Genomic DNA, 17,487 nt, shown 5'->3' with positions numbered 1-17,487 from the left:
TGCGCGCGTGTTTGTGTGTGCGCGTGCGCGCGCGTGTGTGTGCGTACGCGTGTGTGTGCACACAGTGTGTGCGTACGCGTGTGTGTGCACACAGTGTGTGCGTACGCGTGTGTGTGCACACAGTGTGTGCGTACGCGTGTGTGTGCACACAGTGTGTGCGTACGCGTGTGTGTGTAGACTTGCAGAGGTTCAACACTTGACGAGTGAAGTTACGATGTGAGCGGCGTCTCCGTGTCTTCTCCGCTCTCTTCGCGGGTTTGCGGAGGCATTTGGTGGCCGTGGAGCTGAACTTTTCAACCGCGCCATTTTTTAGCAACATTACGACGCTTGCGGTTTTTCCCTTCTGGATAACCAAGGACATTCTCGCGTTACCATAGCGACTTTGGCCTTTTGCTGTCGACGGAGGAAGTCTCTGTTGCGCGCCTCTCTCTCTCTCCCTCTCCGCCGGGGCTGAAGTGAACGCGGCGTGGGCTGGCGGTGTAAACACGGATGTAATGGGCTTCACCATGTTGTTCTGCTCTTTCCCCGCGCTGTACCTGCAGCCGCGCGCCTCCTCCTTTTTCTCCTTCAGCGTTGCACGGGCCACGCCAAACCGAGCACCGACGCTTTGCTAAATTTCGGGTGCCAACGCCACCAACACCTAGCGCCAACATGCCACCCCTTCTTCTCCATCTACACCTCCTCGTCATCCAGTGGTGCTGACTGACGGACCCTGACGGCCCCTGACGGACCAGACCGCGGCCCTTGAACTTTGGAGTGTTTTGTAACGCTTCCCCGGTGTCGCCGGTGTGCATCAGGTCCAGGTACGTGTGCGTGACAGGCGTCGCGAGCCATCATTTTGAGTGCTTTTGACCGCGCTGCCATGTTGCTAGGTAACTAACAGCAGCAGTGGCGGGTTCGCTGGCGTGCACGCGGCGGCGGAGATGTTCCACAAGAAGAAGCAACGTTTCTTTTTTTGCTCAAATGCCATTTTGTTTCATAGTCATTTGGTTTCGTAACTAACTCCCCGCTAAGTTTGCCTTCCCGTGACGGGCCTGTGCTGCTGCTGGCTGCGTGTGGGGGTCCGTGTGCGGGTTCGTGTGCGGTGTGCGGGTTCGTGTGCGTGTGGGGGTCCGTGTGGCGGTCCGAGTGCGTGTGGGGGTCCGTGTGCGGTGTGCGGGTTCGTGTGCGTGTGGGGGTCCGTGTGGGGGTCCGTGTGGCGGTCCGAGTGCGTGTGGGGGTCCGTGTGCGGTGTGCGGGTTCGTGTGCGTGTGGGGGTCCGTGTGGGGGTCCGTGTGGCGGTCCGAGTGCGTGTGGGGGTCCGTGTGCTGCTGCTGCTGCTGATGATTTAAGTGACGTGATAGAAGAGCATCGTCTTGGGCTGCAGTGATTAATCAACTGATCGCGACTAGTCGACTATGAAAAATCATCATATCTTGACAGTCGTAATTATTATCTTCAGCTTTAAATGTCTTGGTTTGAGGTTCAATTCCAGCACCAAACGTGAACGGACCACCACAAAAGGGCAGACATGTCTCTTATTTATAGTTTTGATTATGGAGCTCCAAGGCAACATTTGCTTTATGATAAATGTTTCATGATCTCGAAGAGGAGAATGTCTGGTTGTTGCGTGAAGTGACAGGATTGTACGTGGTGTTCTTGAACAGGATGATCAGGTGCATGATAAGGCACAATGTAGTGGCAGGAGCGGAGCTAGTATTGATTGAGAGGAGATAAAATGAAATGAATTTGCGTCGTTCTGGTAATCTAATGAGTGAGTTACATGCTAGGCCTGTGGAATTGATCAAGTTTGATTAGAGATTCAGTTATCTCTAATCACATCGATCTTTTAAATGGAGATCACAGCCAAACCTCTGTATATCGCCTGACTTGATAATCCTCAATGTCTCCAGTGTACACTTTTACCACTCTTTATTCAAAAAGGTTCATCCTAAAGTTCTCTTGTGTGTGGATGGTTTCTATAATATAGAAATAAAGTACAATTAGTAATGGATGAATAAAGTGAATCACACATTTATTGTATAGATATTCCTTCTACATGTACAATGTCAATATTCATTGCATAATTGTGATTCAATATATGGCAGACAAGTTCTATTCGAGACCAGTTGCCAAGCTCATCAGACTCCCATCTTTTCCTCAAGATTGGTAATTTCTGGTACGTAATTAAAAATGTAAATCAACAAGACAATAAAATGATGATCAAAGAATTACTCGATTTACTCGATTAGTCGTTGCAGCCCTAATCCACGGACCATCAGCCACTATCACTTGACAACACACTGGTGCCAGCGGCGATGTGGTCAAGGACGCCCGGAGATGGTACATGAGGACCGGGGTGCAAACGGGAAGCGACGATACCAGACGAAGGAAAAACAATACACTGAGTTTCACAAAATAACCAAGTTCCATCGGATGCTAAAAGATGATTGGTTGAGAAGTGGAAAGACGAGAGAACAGTTCTGGGACTCTCGGTTTCCAGATAGTAAAACAGAGAAATGTAAAAGAACTATAAAATACAATAGACCCTTGTTAATAGTGTTGTTTATGTTTGGAAAATAAATATTGAAGGCCATTTTTATTAGTTTTTTATAAGCTAAACTCAAATTGTGATCGATAAATATGAGGAAAAGCAATCATGATTAATATTTTTTGTCACATCGCCCACATTAGACTGAGTTGATTGTTGTTGATGTTTTATTTGCTTCTTAATCCTGTCTGATGATGCTCTGATGGTAAAGAACCTGCTGGTAATTCTGATCATGAACACAAGTGAATATTCTTTGGTTGCTGTCACATTTCCCTCTAAACCTCTGTACTGGATTAATAATGTCGTTAAACCCTTCCGTGTTTTATTTTTCACAAAAATTTAATCTAGCATTTGTTATATTATTGGTGCTGAAACAGATCTAGTGTTGGGGAGATTTTGTGCAATGCCAAACTGTGTCAAAAGTGATGAAGCTTTGTGCAAATCCACGAGCGTCAGAAAAGTGTCCCTTTTGTCGCACCGTTTCCCTGTCTAATCTCTGCGTTGGCTTCACAGTGTGACATTCCATTAATATTTGTACTCTTGTTAAGTCTTGTTGGTTCATTAATTAACAGTAACAGTATCAGAAACATAATCACATTTCTCACACATTATGTTTCTGCTTAGAAACACCTCTGGCAAGTACGCTGAGGACACAACAACGGAAACATACAGCATTTATTACTTTTATATAATCGTTAAGTTGCAACAGCAAATTTGGCTAACAAGTTTGGGATTAGTGTTTTATATTTTTGGAATGATCTTTTAACAAAACATTTTGAAAATATCTAGCCTCTTTAAGGTCTTGTTATGTATTTCTTTTATCTTTAAATTGGGCGACAGTGTTTCCTTTATGTTTTATGGAAATTAATCACTGTGTTTGTCACCTCGTGCAAATGCAATTTTGTGATATTTCTGGAGGTTTTTCATAGTCTCCAATCGAATGACGAAATGTTTATGAATTCATATTGAAATACAATTTAAGTATGTTGCGTTCTAAGTGCAATAGCCCAGAAATCATTCAAACAATTGGATGTACGTCACGCGCTCGTGTATTCATAGCCGTTCCCTGCTGTGAGGACTAAATTAGGCTACAAAACGACATGTTGACTTTACAAATGAACATGTAATTCAAGTCCAAATATTGACATAGCCGTTTTCCCATCACCACCACGGGGCGGTGTGCTCATTCTTCTTAGTGAATGCTACATGGATGGGGGCCTCTTGACTCAGCGCGGCCGGACCGGGTGAGTCATGGAGGCAGCGCTGTGGCTCTTCACGTAACTGTCAATAAAAGGGACATTGGTGTGTGAGTGTGTGTGTGAGTGTGTGTGAGTGTGTGTGTGTGTGTGTGTGTGAGAGTGTGTGAGAGTGTGTGAGAGTGTGTGAGAGTGTGTGTGAGTGTGTGTGAGTGTGTGTGAGTGTGTGTGAGTGTGTGTGAGTGTGTGTGAGTGTGTGTGAGTGTGTGAGAGTGTGTGAGAGTGTGTGAGAGTGTGTGAGAGTGTGTGAGAGTGTGTGAGAGTGTGTGAGAGTGTGTGAGAGTGTGTGAGAGTGTGTGAGAGTGTGTGAGAGTGTGTGAGAGTGTGTGAGAGTGTGTGAGAGTGTGTGAGAGTGTGTGAGAGTGTGTGAGAGTGTGTGAGAGTGTGTGAGAGTGTGTGAGAGTGTGTGAGAGTGTGTGAGAGTGTGTGAGAGTGTGTGAGAGTGTGTGAGAGTGTGTGAGAGTGTGTGAGAGTGTGTGAGAGTGTGTGAGAGTGTGTGAGAGTGTGTGAGAGTGTGTGAGAGTGTGTGAGAGTGTGTGAGAGTGTGTGAGAGTGTGTGAGAGTGTGTGAGAGTGTGTGAGAGTGTGTGAGAGTGTGTGAGAGTGTGTGAGAGTGTGTGAGAGTGTGTGAGAGTGTGTGAGAGTGTGTGAGAGTGTGTGAGAGTGTGTGAGAGTGTGTGAGAGTGAGTGAGAGTGAGTGTGTGTGAGAGTGAGTGTGTGTGAGAGTGAGTGTGAGTGAGTGAGTGTGTGTGAGTGTGTGTGTGCGGAGAGTAGGCCCTGACACGCACACGCACACAAACACAGCCGTTCCTCTGAAGCCTGCCCAAACATGAGCACCTCTGTCTCTGACGACGACGTAACACTTTTCAATAACGGTGTCAATCTGCGGTTTCCTGCATTTAGAAAGCCAAAAAAACCTGGTGCAGGTGCAAAGGAATGTAATTTCCCTCCCAGGCCTGCAGTACGTAGAACAATCATAGATGAGGATATATTTAATCATAATGGCTGCTTTAATAACTCTGGGAATTAGCAATGTTCAATCTTATTAAACGTTAGAAGCTGTTAACCCTGTGGTTTTAACCTCTACAAACATCCTGAAATGCATCCTGAAAATGGGATTCTTGGTTTGGCGGTTCGTATTTCAGCCTTCATGTGGTTACGGTTCTTGGTAGTGTTATCATGATACTAATATTTCAAATAGTCTTTTGACACATGATTCAAAACTCTATACTGATTTTGATACCGCAGCAATAACCATACAAAAAATAGAATACTAGTAGTATTTTTAGCATACCATTTGGTCTAGTTCTGATAAAACTCAACAACATTCTAAAACTGTAAAGGAAATGTCCAACTGTATCCTGTTTGTTTGCTTGTTGTTGTATCAGTACTTGTTCAAATAAGTATCTACTTTCGATTCTAATTGTAGTATTGATTTAATCATACTTTTGAAAACCCTTGGCCTTGGGCAGGTTTTAAATGTGCATGTCAGAATGGAATCCAACTATTAAAATCATAAATCCAATCGCAATTACAATGCTTGTCACAAATTTTGCCATGTATTATGTGAAGGATAATTTCTATAACATCGTTATCGTGCAAAGTAGACATTAGTGTATATATCAAGTAGACGTAGTATATATTCTGGTTGTCTCGCTGTATACATTAATTTGTAAAATAACTATGGATTTCTCAGTTCTGCCACATTTTCCCTTGCACACAACCTTTGTCCTGCTGCTTTGTGGAGGTTCTATGTTTCACCTCACAGAAGTGTGCGTATGTTTGTTTTCCTTCAGTTTCCCTGCAGCGATCCGTGAATGTGCTGTAGGTGAGTGACAGAGCGGAGGTGTGGCATTAAAGACTTCTGCTTAACCAGTTCTCAGTGGGGGCTGTGCCCTCCTCCGCAGACAGACCAGCAGGTTGGGCAGGCAAGCAAACTCCTACCTCAAAATTAATCATGTTATAAAATAGCTTCCTCATCAAAAGCATACCAGCAGTTGGATTTAGCTTCATTCACGCTTGTTTGATGAAACCCGTTTCCTCTCCCTCTGAGCCTCAAACACCTTTTCCATTTCAAGCTCGGAGTTTTTAAAGCCATAAATCCTCGCCAGACTCGTTCTGATTATTTCTGCTATCAAAGTAGCAGAAATACAACTGTGTACTTACTTTAAACATATCAGTGTCATGTCATGGTGCTCAAACTCAAATCTCTGACTGATAATGAAGTAATGCATGCTTTTTGTAGACTGATTATTTAAGTTGTAAAACATGAGATTCCATGGCAGCGCTACAAGAATATATTTAAAGTTTAAAGGCTGATAAAAATACAAATAATGCAGAATATGTGTCCTGTAAATATATGTCCTGTTTACTGGTCTGTGTGAGAGTGGGAGCGGGCAGAGGTCAGATAACACTCTGTGGTTCAGTCAGGCGCCTCGGTCAGCTCCGTTCTTCACCATTCTACTTCACTACTTATGTTATCAGAAAAAGACACAGTCCTAAATCTAGATCATTTCAGTTCCTCTTTCAGACCAGTGATTGTACAGACACACACACACTTACTCGGTCTTCTTGTGGTAGAGGAAGGACGGCCACGCTCTCCGGAGGCCGACACACTACAAGTCAGGAGAATTTGCCAGATTTAGGCCCGATTAGCTCCGTTTGATTGGGTAAGCCATTTTTAAGCTGTAAACTGTTTACAGTGTTCTGCTAAGATTGGTGAAGCTGCTGCAGATTATACAGTAAGAACAACTCTACTTCCTGTGTAGTTTGGCAGCTTTTTCACATTATTTTTCCGATCCATGTAAACTAGAAGTTCAGCTCTAGTTTTGAACACTTAAGAGTCGCGTTACTATGGACACTAGCTTTGTTAGCCCACAACTTTTGGCTCTGTAGTCTTTGCACTGGGAGGACTAAAGATTTCTTCTCTTTTCTCGTCATTTCCCTCAAGGTTTGCACTCAGTCTCACGTTTAAAATGGTTTAAGACTTTAAGAATTCAATGTCTGAGTAATGATGGAGTCCTATTAATTTACCGGTAATAAGAATTATGAATTCTTCTTATCTGCAGGTTTGATACTGACATTGAATCTCTTGGGTAGTCAAATACTTTCTTACTATAGAATGCCAGTAGTGTTGGTCCTATTCGTTTTACAGATATCAGAATAGCGCAGTCGTTCCAAACATACTGCATACATAAAGCATACTTTTTGCTGCAGTTGGACTGAGATATCACAGCTGTATGTTGAAAGTCTTTGCCGTAAGTGGCTGTGGTCTGACAGAGCTGCTGGCTAGTGTGAATCGAATCTGATCTGCACCACTTGGCTCTCTTTCATTTATGCCCCAGTGAAGAAGAACACGTTACATTTAGCTCTGGCACTCGATTTGATTTCATTGTGTCATGGACATTAGAGATGCACATCTGTATTTTTTATACTGATTAAACTTGGGGTGTGTTCTTGCCCAGTTTAGTCCTGGTTTAAAGTTGTTTAAGTCCTACCTGACCTGCCATGATAACAAATTTTGGAGTGCGATTGAGGCCCAAAATATACTGTATCAGCTATATTTTGTTGAGCGGACAGGCCGATATCCTATTCAAGTCCTGGTTTAGTTTTGGGTTTAGTCCCACAGTGTTTCCCACTGGTGGTTTAGACAATGGTCTTATCCATATTTGTATGATGCATTTAAAGGCGCAGCATGTAATGTTCTGGATGTGGAGTCACTTGCACACAAAACGTGCAGATAGTCATGTTTAAGGAGATGCAGCCCGCTCACGTTTAGGACACATATTTAATACATTTTGGTGCAATAAACCATCTAAAATGAAAAATTCAGTTTGTTTGACGCTTTAATACAATAATTGAATGACAATGCCACTTATTGCAACTGCGATTCAAAAAAGCCCAGATGACACATTCAGTACATTTACTTCGATATGTTTATGACAATATGGTACTACAAAAGTATAGTTTGCGATCTAATTTTTTGACTGTGAGGGTAAAAATTAGACCTGAATGCACCCTAAATAAAAAATAACATGTTCTCAAAATATGAACTATCAATCATATTGTCCCAAAAGTATTTTCAAAATGCTTATAATATGTGACATCAGGTTAGGCTCAGACCAGTCCTGTCTAGGCTTCAGGCTCCACAATGTACAATGAGCATTTGTGTTGAGCCCAGGACCAGACACATGGCTCAGTCTGTGGATAGCTCATTGGTCAGCTCTTTTCCGATCTTTTAATTAAGCACTTTCAAGTACTAGCGGCCTCCTCAAAGATGTGTGTGGAGGCATATTCCTTCCTTACTAATTAGTTACATGTTAAAGTAGAAAAGGCTTCAGTTGTAGTCATCTGGACTCAGTTTGAAAAATTAGACGTTTCGACTCTCATCCAAGAGTCATTGTCAATAAAAGAATTTAGATCGAGAACTCCGATATTAATACTGTTCTGTGGTAAGACCCGCCCATTGGGAGGAGCCTTCCTGAAGTAGAAAGAGTTGTTTGTTTCAACAGAAACTCCCCCCTTGTATCTACCGAGCTAGCCTATTCAGAATTTTAATGGGCTATTAGAATCCTCTTTGTCTTTGTGAGACCCTGGCTCAACCACCCTGAGTACCTGATTAGCATCCGAATGTCCTTGTCCTGGTCCTCTACCTTTCCAGGGGTTCAGTAACCCATTATAAATAACAGGAAGATTAAACCTTAGCCCTCCATTTCTGTTTAAAGAAGGTCTTTCTTTTTTAACAAAAATAGCTTCCTTGACTCCTGTTTCAAACCATCTTTTCTCCCTGCTTAAAACCTTCACCTCACCGTCTTCAAACGAGTGATTAGAGGCTTCAAGATGGAGATGCACGGCACTCTGAGGTCCTGAACTTGTATTTCTTCTGTGCTGATAAAGTCTCTTGTGTAGAGGCTGTTTCGTCTCACCTATGTACCGTTCTTTACAGCTTTCTTCACTGCATTGGATCGAATAAACTACATTGCTCTGTTTTTGAGTCGGCAACTTGTCCTTTGGGTGAACCAGTTTTTGTCTTAAAGTGTTTCCTGGTTTAAAATAAACAGGGACTTCGTGTTGTCTAAAAATTCTCTGCAGTTTTTCCGACAGGCCAGACACATAAGGGATAGAAACACCCTTCCTTCTCTGTTCAGTTTCCCTTTTGTCCTGCTTTTTGGTTCTCTTCACTCTGTTGAGGGCCCAAGCGGGGTAACCACAGGCTGAGAGGGCATTACATGTTAAAGGTCCTAAAGGTTGATGTGCAATTCTGTCATATGTGCAATTGCTGTTGGAATTCATGTGCAATTCATGTGCAATTACTGTGAAATTCATGTGCAATCTATGTGCTGTCGTGACACATATTCATGTGCAATTACTGTCGGGATCACATGCAATGGTATTTATTTATTTATTTATTTGTCTATGGGAGTTTTTATTTATTTATAGGAGATCTTCTACTGAAAGTGTTTTTCAGACTTCCTATAAGTGATCTATTCTTCTGTATCTACCTCTGTATCTACCTGCGTTGCACCAATGAAATTTCCCCATGTGGGACAATGAAGGAATATCTTATCTTATCTTATCTTATAATATGCAAATTCGACTTTAGTGAGCTTTTAACCTTCTATTAGTGTTAATTGTACCTCAAAACAACCCCCAAAGTTTTTTTTCCCCACATCCATGCATTTAGTATGGAGAGGTTTTCAAAGAGCCAACACCTGCAACCACAGCTCCGACGAATTTGATGCAGAACAGAGATAGTCCACTTCCTCCAGGACTTAAAAACGGCACAGGAGACCCACGCACCAATCTGTGGAACTGAGAGTGATTTCTGAGGCACAAAGGGAGATAAGTTTGTAAATGGGATTAATGAATGAGTGAACAAAACTATATACATCTTGCCTTCAGTACGTTATTTTACTTTTTTATGAGGGCACAAGGTCCTTTTTTTAAAGTGTCGTTTTTTCACAATACAGAGGAGAGTTACTGTGAAGATGGCAGCATAGAAACAGCGTTGGGTATGTGGATGTGGCTGGGTGCTTGTCATTGCTCCATATACTGAGGATGTTGAGTGAAAGATGTGCAGGAAGGAAGTAGTGCGTTGTGTTTCCAGTGTTGCTGACGTCCCTGAACACGAGCACGCAGTATGTAAATGTTTGGTGTCACAGAGAGGGGTGGAACATTCTTTCTACTCGGCGTGACCCTTCGCTGCCGGAACACATAATGGCTTGGTATTATGAGGATACAGGTAATTGTGTGTACAGGTTTTTGAATATTGAGATTTGTTATTATCTTTATTTCCTGGCTTGAGGACAAATAAGTAAAACAAACTCATAACTCGCTCAGATATGGCTTTAACCTGAATGACATCGTGACTTATTTAGAAGAAAAGAGATCACAAGCCCTGGGTTGGGTGATATGGCAAAAAAATGTTTCAATGAAAAACAAATACATTTTCCAATTAAGGTTCATTAACAAAACCAAGCAGACTTTTTAAGGAGACAAATTATGCTTTTTTGCTGTTTTTCATAACAAAAAAGCACCACACAATTTATTTTTTACCATTTATTTTAAATTGTTCTATATAGAAATGTTAATAGGAGCAGTCTAGCCTCACTAGCTCATTTTGCTTAATTTAATAGAGTGAAGATAATTCCTCAAAACAAACTCATGGATGAGAATAAGTCCACAGAATCTTATCAGTCACATTTGATGTTACAGAAAGTGGTCCTATTACATTTAAAAAATATCAATTTAGTTGTGTCTGATTGTAAAAAGTACAAGTACAGTAGCAGGTAACATTGAAGATTTTACGAGGGATTCATGGATGGAATGGAAAACTAATAAACCTTAATTGGATTATAAAAGGGCAGTTGGTTTGTTGTCTTTCCTGTGTACAATGCTTCAACAGAGCATATTAAATCTTCTCATCGAGCCGTATAAAGTCTGAGGGAGTGGAACCCGCTCTGGCTACATTTGACCAGCAAATAGGCGGATTATTGAAGAAAGAGCTTTTGAATATTGCATGAAAGAGATGTTAAAAAAAAAAGTCGGCTCTGATCTAATAGTGTTGATGGAAAAACGAATGTGGGTTTCCTGTTGACGCGTGTGCAAAAGAAAGGACAGAACACAAAATAACACTATTTAATTATAATGGCTCAATGTCTCCATTGGGTCTTATTCTGTATTTATAACCTGTTAGCCCTGTGGTTTAGTTAGACCTCGACAAACATGTTCTGAAATGCTTGGGAGTCATAGATTAGTTTAAGACACATCTGTGCTAGGCCTGTCCCGATCATTTTTGACAGTCAATATAATTTGCCTCTGAAAATATCTTGATAAATGGCACTTGCTTTTTAATATTTAGTTGAAGTTGACTAAAAGCGCTGACATAGGCTGTGTGGCGGAGAATTCTGCTTTTGCATTGATTAGTCACAGAGTCCAGTATGTCTGATGTTCTTATTCTCTTCTGGCCAAAACATGATGTTTGCTGATTTGCGTTACATGCAAAAACCCTTTCCACCTTTATGCAGAGGAGGAAAAGCTGCTGCACTCAGACAGCGACATGTAGTGTGTTCAAAACACGTAGACACAGCGACATGTAGCGTGTTCAAAACACACAGACACAGCGACATGTAGTGTGTTCAAAACACACAGACACAGCGACATGTAGCGTGTTCAAAACACACAGACACAGCGACATGTAGTGTGTTCAAAACACGTAGACACAGCGACATGTAGCATGTTCAAAACACGTAGACACAGCGGCATGTAGCGTGTTCAAAACACGTAGACACAGCGACATGTAGCGTGTTCAAAATACGTAGACACAGCGACATGTAGCATGTTCAAAACACGTAGACACAGCGACATGTAGCGTGTTCAAAATACGTAGACACAGCGACATGTAGCATGTTCAAAACACGTAGACACAGCGACATGTAGCGTGTTCAAAATACGTAGACACAGCGACATGTAGCATGTTCAAAACACGTAGACACAGCCACATGTAGCGTGTTCAAAACACGTAGACACAGCCACATGTAGCGTGTTCAAAACACGTAGACACAGCCACATGTAGCGTGTTCAAAACACATAGACACAGCGACATGTAGCGTGTTCAAGACACAGCGACATGTAGCATTCTCAAAACACATAGACACAGCCACATGTAGCATGCTCAAAACACACTAGCTTTGGCTTTGCTCCGGGAAAGCATAACACACACACATTTATCTAGTCTATCTATCTTGTGCATATTTATACAAATAAGTCAATATTGTAATTATCATGAGAGGCCTAATCTGTGCGCTATAATCTATTTTTACTGTACGCTGGATTGTAATGGAAATATTTTTCAGAAAATACTGTAGAAAACCACATCTCATCTTGTTCTGGAATTCACAACTGAGGAAGGATTGATTCTGTGGCAAGAGATTTTTGAGGGCACTTGTAATTAATGTACTGCTGGTCTCATTTATAAAAGTTGGCAGGCAGTTCCGACTATAAGTGCACCATTTTTTATTTAAATTGGAATCCAATTTTTTTTTTTTTTAGCTCAGACGAGGTCTTCGGTCTTTGGTTTGTTTTTCCATGCGGAGCAAAACCACACCGCTCTGCGTCGCTCTGTGCTGTAACATCAGCCGCTGAGAGATCTGCACTTGTCCACGCGAAGACTAATGGATACATCAGATTGATGGGTACATTTAACCGAGTGATGGCTCTGGACCTTCTCCTGCGTAATATGAAAAAGAGCATATTAATCTAAAGTAAACAAAATCAAGACGCCACCTAAATAACATTTTTCGAATGTCAGTTATAATTTGGGTCCAGTCCTTGATTGTTGATGCTGTATGAATCCTCCATTGTTTTTGTAATTGCCTTCTTTCCTGCCACCAGAGTATGTTTCTAAAGGTATCCATTTATTGTGTCCATGGCACAGGTTTTTAGAGTCAAATACATATTTCTGAAATCAAGCGGGATGGTGGTGTCAAAGACTATTTGTAGCCCTTTATTGATCTCAGTCCAACATTTTTGAGCAACAGGTCAGTTCCCAAAAACACATGGTAATGTAGTTGGAATTTCCTTGTGAATAGTGTGCAGTTTGACATGGAGTTATGAAGAAACGTGTTACATTTTTTTAACAAAATTCCCCCCCATGTGATTTTGTGGTTCTCTATTGACATACACCTTCCCACTTCTTCTATCAAAACGAATACAAAGACAGTTAGAGTGGTCGTTGTTTATTGCATATTGGATTTAATAATTCCTTATTTGTAAATATATATATAAAGGGAGTGTCTGCAGTGCCGCGGCGCGCGGCCGAAACTGCCTTGTTATTTATGTGCCGGCTCCTGAAAACTGCGCCGCTATTTGACCGCGTTTTAGCGCCGTTTTAGACCGCGCCGGGTTAAGGTTAGGGTTAGGGTTAAGGTTAGAGTTAGCCATGAGGCTATAAGGGTTAGGGTTAGGGTTAGAAAATGCGCAGCAATTTGACCGCGCCGCGGCTCTCCAGCCACGGCCATATATAAAAGTCCTGTTTATCCAAGTCAAAGGATTCTTTCAACATGTCAAAGCTTTTCATTTGATTTTCTTTTACTGGTCTGGTAGAAGTTTTTTTAAATTTTGTTGTCCAGAACTTAAATCTCAGATTTGTGCTGTTAGTTGCAAAACTTTGGCCATAAGCCAACCAGTAAAAGACTTTAACATGTTATTAAATCTGTTCTTGTTCTTTGTCAACACCAAAGAGGCTTATTCTTCTTCCCCCCTCCCTCCCCTGGGCAGCTCGGACCACAACCGTTTACATCTGAGGCCTGTGACACCACAGGCTGCCTGCGCACGATGGGTTCATACCCATCGTGCGCAGGCAGCCTGTGGTGTCCCGTGAGGTGAGGATGTGGTCTGCGGAGAGCGAGGAGGCTCTGGGGGACTGCTTCAGCACCACTGTCTGGACTGAGCTTTATGGCCCACATGGGGAGGACATCAACACCATTACAGAGTGCATCACGGACTACATCAACTTCTGTTTTGAGAACATTGTTCCCTCCCGGACGGTGCGGTGTTTTCCAAACAACAAGCCATGGATTAACCGTGAACTGAAGGCTCTGCTGAAGGAGAAGAAGAGAGCCTTCTGGTCAGGGAACAAGGAGGAGCTGAGGACTGTGCAGAAAGAGCTGAGGAGGAAGATCAGGCAGGCTGAAGCCGGCTACATGAGGAGGATGGAGGAGCGGCTGCAGCAGAAGAACATTCAGGGAGTGTGGAGAAGCCTGAAAACCATCTCGGGCTTCAAAATCCCCCCTGCCCAGACAGAGGGGGATCTACAGTGGGTGAATGATTTAAAAGCTCACTTCTTGAGATTTGATCGGTCACCCGCCCCTCCCCCTGCACAACTGCATGCTCCCTCTTCCACAGCTGGACAATGCCCTGCATCCGTTCCGCTTCATTTCTCCGCCCCGGACCATCAGCTCCCCACTTCGCCTGGACTCACCCATCCCCCCAGCACACAGTCCCCCCTGGACTCACCCATCCCCCCAGCACACAGTCCCCCTGGACTCACCCATCCCCCCAGCACATAGTCCCCCTGGACTCACCCATCCCCCCCAGCACACAGTCCCCCTGGACGCACCCATCCCCCCAGCACACAGTCCCCCTGCCAACCACTGACTGTCACAGCAGCACAGGTGAGGAGTGAGCTGAAGAGGATTAAAGTGAGGAAGGCAGCGGGACCTGACGGCATCAGCCCCAGGCTCCTTAAGTCCTGCGCAGATGAACTGTGTGGAGTTATGGAGCATGTCTTCAACATGAGCCTGAAACTGAGGGTGGTACCACAGGTCTGGAAGACCTCCTGTCTGGTACCTGTGCCCAAGACACCACGCGTCAAAGACCTCAACAGCTTCAGGCCGGTGGCTCTCATGTCCCATCTGATGAAGACACTGGAGCGGCTGGTCCTGACCACCTCCGCTCCACCGTGGGCTCAGCCATGGACCCGCTGCAGTTTGCATATCGGCCTGGCATAGGAGTGGAGGACGCCGTCATCTCCCTGCTGCACCGCTCTCTCTCTCACCTGGAAAAGCCTGGCAGCTCTGTGAGGATCCTGTTCTTTGATCTCTCCAGTGCCTTCAACACCATCCAGCCGCTGCTCCTGAGGGACAAGCTGGAGACTGCTGGTGTGGAGTATGACCTGGCAGAGTGGATCCTGGACTACCTCACAGACCGACCCCAGTTTGTGAGAGCCCGGGACTGTGTGTCTGACACTCGGACCTGCAGTGTGGGGGCGCCCCAGGGCACCGTCCTCGCGCCCTTTCTCTTAACCCTTTACACTGCAGACCTCAGACACGACACAGACAGCTGTGTCCTGCAGAAGTTCTCTGACGACTCTGCCATCATTGGACTCATCACGGACGACGATGATGCAGAGTACAGAGGACTGGAGCAGGATTTGTGGACTGGTGTCAGCAGAACCACCTCCTCATCAAGGAGAGACCAAGGAGATAGTGGTGGACTTCCGCAGACGCCACTCTGCTGCCCCCTCACCAGTGAACATCCAGGAAAGGGGCATTGAGAGGGTGGACTCATACAAGTACCTGGGTGTTCATCTGAACCACAAACTGGACTGGACTGAACACAGACACACTGTACAGGAAGAGCCAGAGTCGGCTCTACCTCCTGAGGAGACTTAGGTCTTTTGGAGTGACAGTCATAGACTTTGACTTCAGGAGTGGCCCTGTGGTGGCATATCTATGCTGGACCATGAGTCTCACCCCCTGCAGGACACTCTGTCCGCTCTGGAGAGCAGCTTCAGTGACAGACTGATCCACCCTCGCTGTGTGAAGGAGAGGTTTCGCAGGTCTTTCCTTCTGCTGCTGTCAGACTTTACAACAAGCACTGTTAGCCCTGAATGTGTCACTCATCTTCATAATCATGTGCAATACTGTTTAAAAAAAAATCTCTGTCCATATAACAGCTGTAAATAAGAGCGTCACTATTGTTATTATTATAATATAGTATAAGAGGTTTTTCCAAGAGTTTTTTTTATCAAGTTATCTGTTATTCTGTTATTATTCACTACTGTACCTACTTTGTGTTGCAACACTGGAATTTCCCCATTGTGGGACAAATAAAAACTTATTTTATCTTATATTACATTTAGTTTACTTGCTTGATGTTTTGATTAGCTCCTTCCAGGACGCAAGTACATATTTTACCCAGGGATTTTCCACTTCTTCCAAATGACTCAACCATTGTCATCTACCAGTAAGGCCTGCACAGGAACCCCTGGCATAACATTAATCACAACAATTTTCCATTAAGCTTCATATTCTGGGTCACACCTGAACACCAACGCTCTGATTTGAGCGCGAAATAAAGTAAGTTTTCAGACAAGGTAAACCCCAATCTTTTTATTCTTTTGATAGTTGCAGATGCACGCTTTTTGCCTGGAGGTTAGAAGATTCTGGTCACAAGAAAGAACGATTTTCAGTTTTTGTACATTTAATTTAGTTGACAGACATTGGACCAAGAAGGCATCACATTAGGTATGGGTTGATCGAATATAATGGAACTTCATTTGTTTTAGCAGGCAATTTTATGTTCCATCCCATCAATTTTAACACCGTGAATTGTTTTGGATTGTCTAATTTATATTAGGCCAATGGTCCCAAGTACAAAGCAAACAGGACCAAGCCCTTTATTGTGAAGTGCCCATTGACCATGGTAAAAAGCCCCAATATTTTGTTATGATAAAGTCGTCTTTTTGAAATTTTTACAGTAAATAATTAAGGGCAGCTAACAGAATCAAAAGCCTTCTCGGCGTTCAAACCAAATGATTACAGCTTCGCTTTTCTTGTTCATTGTATGTTTCATTGTGTAAAATCATCTTTTGTTATCTTGTATTTTTCATCTGTTAATAACTCCTGTCTGGTCATTGTGGATTAAATTTGGGAGTAATTGTTCCATTGTTTTGGACATAATTGAGGTGTATATATGATAGTCCACATTCAGAATAGAAATGGGCCTCAATGGGACACAATCAAGTCATGCCTTCCCTTCTTTATGTATTAGAGATTTGGTTTCATTCCAACTAGGTGACGTTTTAATTTTGAATTGCCCAGTTAAAAGTTATTAAAAGCAAAGGAATGTTTCTTTTAAAGCTTTATACCACTAATTACCTTGAGCACTTTTAGTTTTTCTTGCAGATCATTTAGCTTTTTCTCCCTTGGTTTCTTTTTTGTCGAGGCAATGGCTATAAATTTACCTCTTAAAACTGCTTTAGCAGCATCACCATCATTTTTCTTGTCATTTTCTTCCACATAATGTCATTTTACAACAAAGGATCATTAATCAGGTTTGCATTGAACCTCAAGTTTTTGTTTTTTCCCTTCCGTAATGTAGATAGGAGCATGATCAATTCAGTCTATTGCGCCTGTATCTTTATTTTAAATAAAAAAATAAAAGTTGTCTATTCTAGAGTAAAGTGTATGTAGATTAGAAAAGTGGGTGTATTGGCATGCACTTGGATTTTTTTGGCCCGAAAGCTTTATTAGACAGAATAGCTGAGCGTGAATTGGGGATTAGAGAGCAGGGAAGACATACAGTAAACGGTTGGAGCCTGGATTCAAACTCATGACTCTGTGGCCTTAATAACCACTCGACCACCACTAAACCTTTCCATTAATAGTTTCTCTAACAAGTACATATCTGTAGTTTTTGT

The 17,487-nt window shown here is 42.9% G+C and overlaps 1 protein-coding gene across 6 annotated transcripts in view; it reads left to right on the top strand.

Moving 5' to 3' along the window:
- Positions 1-206: 206 nt before the first annotated feature.
- LOC140362368 (membrane-associated phosphatidylinositol transfer protein 2-like) overlaps positions 207-17,487 on the top strand; it is a 100,670-nt gene continuing 83,389 nt past the window's right edge. For 2 of the 6 annotated variants that reach the window (XM_072448460.1, XM_072448461.1), the window contains exon 1: positions 553-803. The gene's annotated coding sequence lies outside the window, so the exon portion shown is untranslated. Of the gene's footprint in view, positions 804-17,487 lie in introns of all 6 variants that reach the window. The other 4 variants (XM_072448464.1, XM_072448463.1, XM_072448459.1 and 1 more) reach the window with 3 other exon arrangements.

The sequence above is a fragment of the Eucyclogobius newberryi genome, unplaced genomic scaffold (genome assembly GCF_026437365.1).
Source record: "Eucyclogobius newberryi isolate DKJ021-1_F unplaced genomic scaffold, fEucNew1.0.hap1 SCAF_163, whole genome shotgun sequence".
NCBI lineage: Eukaryota > Metazoa > Chordata > Actinopteri > Gobiiformes > Gobiidae > Eucyclogobius > Eucyclogobius newberryi.
Note: the sequence above shows the minus strand (reverse complement) of the source record. Positions and strands in the feature narration are given on the sequence as shown.